We start from the raw sequence: 7,159 nt of genomic DNA on the forward strand, positions 1-7,159 counted from the left end.
AGGGAATAACTTCTTTACAGCAATAATGTCATTTTTGTTCACTGAATACAAAACAAACACAGCTAGCTACAACAGAGAGCGCCTCCTGACTGTTAGGGAGGTTAAAATGATCTGTAACAGTAGTATACTGTAGCTCTACCTTGACTGACCTCAGCCAGTTGGGGAGCAGTTTCATTTCCCTGCGATTGGATTTTGGAAATAGGATGCAGTGAGAGAGTAGATTGGATTTCCATTCCAATAATTTATTGTGATAAAATCTTTTTTTAAAAATTAGACTGAGTACATTATTGACTAACACACTGCTGAAACATGAATTTGAAATAGATCCAATTTATTTGTCCGACGGCAGGTTCTGTAAATGTCAGCTGAGACAGGAAAGAAACTTGGGCACAAGCTGTTACCAAGCAACAAAACTCTAATGATCTACATGATGCTGCAGGTGTTTAGGTCATGACAGTCATCACCGAGCCGGTGGCCTCGTGCACATGCCCACCAGACGCGATGCTGGGTCCAACAGGCTCATCGACCGTAACTGTGGAGCCATCGCTATAGCAACAGGCTCCTCTGACAAAAGGGCATGCACCTGCGGCGCTTCATCTGCTGCAGGATTTAAGACACAAACACACATTGGATTCATTCAGTGGTTCACAATTGATTGAATACAACACCAAGGATTTAGCAAGCTTGCAGGAGTGCAGGGTTAATGCAAGAAATGCAATAGTAGCCTAATGACCCAGGGGAAAGATAAGGCCATTGGGTGTATCAACATTTATGTAATAGAATAACAAATTAAATAGCTATGCAATTAAAACTACATTATATTAACTTACCATTGAATGAAACCTAACACCCATTAGCCTCTGACACTTTTTAAAACACCAGCAAATAGGCTATATCACCACTTGTTCAAAACAACTTCTACCCAGCCTCCAATCTAAAAATGTTGGGTGGTCAGGACCAGACTCATTCCTGTCTGACTGGTAGAGCCCAGGTAGTCTCCCATGTTGTTGCTGACTGTGGGTTGTGAGTCTGTAAACCAATACAATGTAGGCTATACCAGAGGGAATCCAAGTGGATATTACCTGTGATAAGACGGTGAGTCATCATCCGTCTTCCAGAGCATCTGACCAGCATCATCTCCAGTCAACTCTGATGCTGCATGGAGCAGCTCTCTTGATGTTTAAAGGAATAAGTTGGTTCCCTTCAGGTGCCTACGCTTTGAGGTGGATTTTCTGGCCATTCTTTCTATATTTGCACAAAGGCAGAAAACAGCTGTTTCTGCTGAGAAAACTGAGGAGTTTTAATGTAAGCAAAACCATTCTGAGCCAGTCCTCACCTCCAATATCTCATCCTAGTACAACTTTCTCTCTGTTAAAGAAGAATCCAAACTGTGACGGGTCATCAGGCACCACACAGCCTTCACTTTCAGATCTCCACACTCACAGTCAGAGCTAAAGCCACCACTATCGTACATGGCCCTGCACATCCACTCCACCATTCATTTCAACTCCTCCCCTCAGGCCGTCATTATAGGATCCCTTCCAGCAAGGACAAACTTACTGAAACCTACCGTAACTTAGTTTTTGATGGTTTTTAACCATGTGTTCTTAATTTTTTTTAGAGCCATGTCAGAGATGAGATGAAATTCCCCTGCTATTGCAATGGACAATAAAGTTTTTCAGATTTCTGACAAAGCTCTGTTACGTAATTGTATTTTATTGACTTCCATCTCATCTGGTCCACCATTTGTCTATCATTGGAGTTATGATGAGCAAAATGATCGGTGACATGAGCTGTAAAGAGGGGGTCATATTTAAATCTACAGCTGTGCTCTAATTCTCTTTCTTTTGTTTTTAAGGCTCCTGTATCGTGGCTTTGTTCCTGTGAAGTTAGAATGAAGACACCTGATCACTGCGAGTGTCTTCTTTGTTGATCTGCTGTGCTGTTAAAAAGTCCTGTGAGGGTTGTAACATCATCTGGGGGCTCGTCCAAACTGAAAACGTTTCAAGTTCTCATTATAGTGTTTTGTTTGGATCTAGACTCGGTGGATTAGCCACAGACGGCTCGTATTAAAGCTGGATGTTTCTTGGAACACGCTTAAAGAGCCTGTTGTGCTGTGTTGCCTTTTGTGCTTTTGGTAACTTTGTGGACATGTCGTTGACCTTTAGAGTGAGTGGTGCTCATTATAATCTGTGCGGTTGCGGTAATTTGTGCATCAGGATTTTGCAGTTGTGAGTTTGTTTGGAGCAGATCTGAGTATTGTCAGAGGTTCAATTGGAGAAGTTTGTTGAAGCTCCCACTGTGGAGATAAAACAAGCTCAGTATGCTGAGGTTTACTGATGTGAGGAGACTTCCATAATGTGCTGTTGAAGAGTCTTGTGGGGCCACAACACAGTGAGAAGATAATGTACTCCTCCTTATTCCCATTGACTCAACTCTGTTTAGTTTCTGTTCTCTGACTGGAGGGAACAGCAGTCAGTCAATCATCTCCCTGAATCCAGCTCACTGCTCTGCACAGACGGTCTGAATGGATCTGATGATGTTTTGTTTCAGTTTTCTGTCTCTTCTTCCCCAGGTCTCTTTTAGTCATTGACTCATGCATGTGCTTTAGCTCTGTCTTCAGTGGATCTGATGTCTCTGTATGAAAAGTCTTTACTGACAACCGGCATTTCTGTCCCGTGAACTGCTGGAGTGTCAGACGAGGTAAAAAAATAAAAAAAACGAAAAAAACACAGAGAGCTGAGGGACTGACTGACAAAATCCAGAGAGACTAACAGAGTCACAGGGAACGGTTGAGCCGTAAAGTGTAAAGCTCATCAGTAGTGGCAGATTCAGTGCAGATGTGAGAGGCCGGAGGGAACGGCCATGTTAATTATGAAACATTCTGGGGGAGCAGCGCATACGCACACGCATAATACAGACGTGCTTAGTGTGCACAGGCTCACGTGTGAACATATCAAGACTCCCCTGTGTGGCCGTAGTGAAGGAGGAGGTGAAGCTCGGTGCTGAGACGTTTGTTTAAGTGGTTCCAGCTGGATGAAAATTAAATTAAAACCCACTGCAGCTTTGTTCATTTATTTACACCCTGCACCAGCAGGAGGGCTGCAGAGCTGAGGAGTAACAGGATGGATGCAACTGAGGGGAAGAGCAGCGACAACAAGTCACAAAGATGCAAAACGTGGCTGTGAAGGAGGGGGAGCATACGTCAGTCCGACTGCCCACAAGTCCGACGGCTCATTTCTCCGACTACCCATTCTACAGTGTTGAGGTTAGGTTTAGGGTAAGGTTAAGGGTTAGGGCTACTTAAGTCGGAGAAGTGGGAGGTCGGACTGATGACGCAAAAATAAAGAAATGTATGGTCGGAGTCGGAGAAATGGGTGGTCGGAGAAATGGGTAGTCGGACAGACGTCATGCGCCCGTGAAGGAGCGGGAAAAGGAAAGTATGTTCTGACCTCGGGAGGTCCGACTGTAACTCTGCAAACATCCTCATTAGAAAGTTCCAGTTGTGGTTGGGAGCCAGGGCCTGGCGAATGCTGCGTTCCAGTTACTTTGGAGGTCGGACGTCGGTGCTAGGAATTACGTCACACCTGAGTTGACGGTACTCCAGTAAACAAGTTGGAAAACATGGACGCCTCCTGTTGTTGTTGTTAGCTGTTGTTAGCAGTAGCAGTTGAAAACTGCACATTAGGGCTGTCAGAACCAACTTCGCTACTCCAATACAATTCGAATGTTAGTCAGAATGAGAACATTCGAAGATGGAAACTGACGTTGGAACGTTAACGAGGCAAATTAACGTAGTGCGTCGCGACGTCCGGAGTAGTACACATGTTGATAAAACAAAATGCAGTTGTTGTTGTTGTGCACAAGGTAAAGCTGCAGCTTCAAATATACCAGCAGAGTTTTTTTAAATTGCCCGTTCATTCGGCCGCCACGGTGGCGTATGTGTCCCCACACTACACGCACCTTTTTTTTTTAATCAATAGATCTGCGGACCACTTGTGTGCCGATCACGGATCAGCTGTGATCTGTTGCACCACTACTCTGGGCCCTCCCTGCAGCCCCCGCGAGGGGGGGGGGGGACGCCGCCCCCGCCTGTGAAGCCGGGTTCAACGATTCTCTTTTTTTTAATTTTTTTTTTGTACCGCAACATATAGAGGTTAGATAACTTGTGTATTTTTGCTATTCAAACTTCCACAGTCCATAGTTGTCTTTGTTTAACACTTCAAGAGACTTCTGGTTCAGTAACCATGGAGCTCCTATGCAGGATTGTTCTGCTCTGTCGTTGTCACCACCGTCATCCCTCCCCCCCCCCTCCCTCTATAATGAGGTAAAAAAAAAAAAACACATTAAAAATTCGAATATTATTCGAATATTTAACATAAGATGGGTTAGAAATTCGAACCTGATTTGGGGGGAAGATTGACAGCCCTACTGCACATAGAACGGTATTTAAACCATACCGTAGTATGGTACCGTACCATGACGTTGGACAGTAGTACTTTGTGTACGACTTTGAATTTCATTTCACAAAAAACAAAACAGTCGAGCTAATAAATAATACATTACGAGGGCTTTCACTACTGTTGATCTACAGCGCAGCTATTCTGAATGACGTTTTTATGACGTTGTGGTCAAGTCGGGGTTGGTGAGGTTCGTCCCACTTTCCGAGTCGGATTTCCGACTTCAGGGTGCGTTCCAGGTGAAAGTCCGACTTCCCAGTCCAACTGGAACTGGAACGCACCTTTAGCACTGGTTCTTGGTTCTCAAAAGTGGTTCCAAATTGGTTCCAAGTTAGAACTAACTCCGAGCTGGTCCAGAGTTAACAACTGATGACCAGTGATTGGATGTTACTTTTTTCAGTAACGAGTAATCAAAAAAGTTACTGTCCGACTCCGACTTTACAAATAATACACCTGTCCTACATTATTGATTGATTGATTGAAAACTTTATTGAACAACGTTAAACAAGTGTTCAAAAGGATTAAAACACAATAAAGCCAAAAGGCTTGTTTCCATTGTGGTCCTGGTCCTACATTATATACATGTTATTCAGTCCATCAACTAGTCAGAAAAAAGCTGTTTATCTGGAACTAACCAACTCACTCCGTATTCCGACACAGCGTCACAGAGCCTGCCCGTGCGGAGGAATACTGAGCGAGTTGGTTAGTTCCAGATAAACACCAATGACACAAGGGGCTGGGGGCGGGGTTACCTGACCAAACAAACAGTGAAAACAAAGAACCACCATTTTTAAAAACGAGAACGAGCGAGTCAGTTGCATCGACTAAAAAGAGAGAAATGGATGTTTGTTTTCCGCCTCTGGGTTGCAATGTAGGCTTGTAAAGACAAGAGCAGCACTACGATGAGGTCCTCCATCTTTGTCGTTGTACTCGGAGCGAGCGCCACGCAGTCATGTGATGACGTGGCTCTGACTTGGCTCCTTGCTTGTGGAAAAGCAAACTGGCTCTTTGGAGGCACCAGGCTGGAAACAGTAAAATGGATACTTAACCCAAAATCGATAATTCACCAATCTGAAAATGCAGCCAGCCGGACCCCCCCTGGAACTCCAAAAGGGTTGTGATAACTCCGAAAGTTCTCCAAACTCTTCCTTGGCATGATGGTAAGTAGAAAGTTGGTGAATTATCGATTTTGGGTGAAGTATCCCTTTAAGCGCTGGCTCTAGCAGCTGCACCGAACTAGCACCATGTCCTATTGGGTGGAAAAGGGGTAATATTGAACAGGTTATGAAGTGAGGTTTTCAATTAGATAAGTGAATACATCTTCTATTGTGCAACAGCCTCAGTGTTCCACCAGCAGAGAAACAACAGGACTCATTTCCAAACGTCATCGCTGACTCAGACGCCTCCACGTAGCCTTGGCACACACAAGTGCCATTGGTAAATGCAGGAAGTGAACAATAATCATCATTATTACCTGACTCACATCTCCTTAAGTGTATGCACATGAGCTGTGGATGGATGGAAGCTTTTGTAAAATTAAAACTTAAGGAATCTAACTATTTTTACTTGAGATTTTTGGTGCAGATCTTTTAGGATTTATTTAATATTAATATTTAATACCCAGTAAGACAGGACAATAAGAACACATTAACTTATGAGATAATATGTCCACAGTTTAAAGGGGACATATTATGAAAATATCACTTTTTGAAGGCTGGGTGTTTGTCTTGCCTTCCAGTTCCAAAATGTGTGAATTGACAAAAAATCAGTAATTTTCAGGCTTCCTAGGTTAAAATCCATGTGGTTTTACGAGCTGTTCCCTTGGTTGACTTCCAGTGATGTAACTAGTTTTTGAATTTGCATTATACCTACCTACCTGGTACCAGTAGAAGGGGCGGGGCAAGCAGTGGTTCATTTGCATTTAAAGGGACAGGCACTGAAAGCAGCCGTTCTGAACAGGGCTGTTTAGAGAGGATGAAAAGACCTGTGATGTTTGATCCTTGGGGGATTCTGACCAAAGCATGTCACAGACATGTCTTTAAGACACCTGGGAACTATTTTAATTTGTAGAAAAGGAGCAGAATATGTCTCCTTTAAAACATGCCCAGGTGCGGAGCGACCATTATGATCTGAGCTCTTTCCACCTCTCAGATGTGATGCAGATTGATGGTAGATGACACATTTTACATCCTGACTCCAGCCCATCGTTTGCTTTACTGAGCAAACTTCAGCAGAGTTGTGGTTGACGGTGACAAGACGCTGTCTGTAGCTGAAAGGTCACTGTTTGAGCCCATGTGTCAAGTAAATAAAAAGAATGCCCTTGTGTAAAACACTCGGGCCTTTCCTCCTCACTCCCTGTCAGATATGTTCAGTTGGAGCATCAGCAAAATGCAAATTGGTCCGTTTTCGGAGAGTGTTTGGCAGACAGCTGCTCTGTCTTTCCTCCTCTGGAAACATGTCCAGGAAAGCAGCAGCTCCGAGGCTTCAGAGTCAGACTCAAGACTGGACCGCTGCCTGTTTGAATTCCTCGTTGTCTGCAAGATAATCAGACACACACTCCCTACATCAGCTACACAGTCACTCCCCGGCAGGACGCTTTTAATGGAAACACATTATCAACATTATCTCCGTCTTTTGGGTTAACACACCGTTTACAGTGAACAGCAGACGTGTGTGTGTATCTAATTATGAACCAAAAT

Source organism: Trachurus japonicus, chromosome 16 (assembly GCF_045865225.1).
Source record: "Trachurus japonicus isolate A0001 chromosome 16, Traja_1.0".
Taxonomy (NCBI): Eukaryota; Metazoa; Chordata; class Actinopteri; order Carangiformes; family Carangidae; genus Trachurus; species Trachurus japonicus.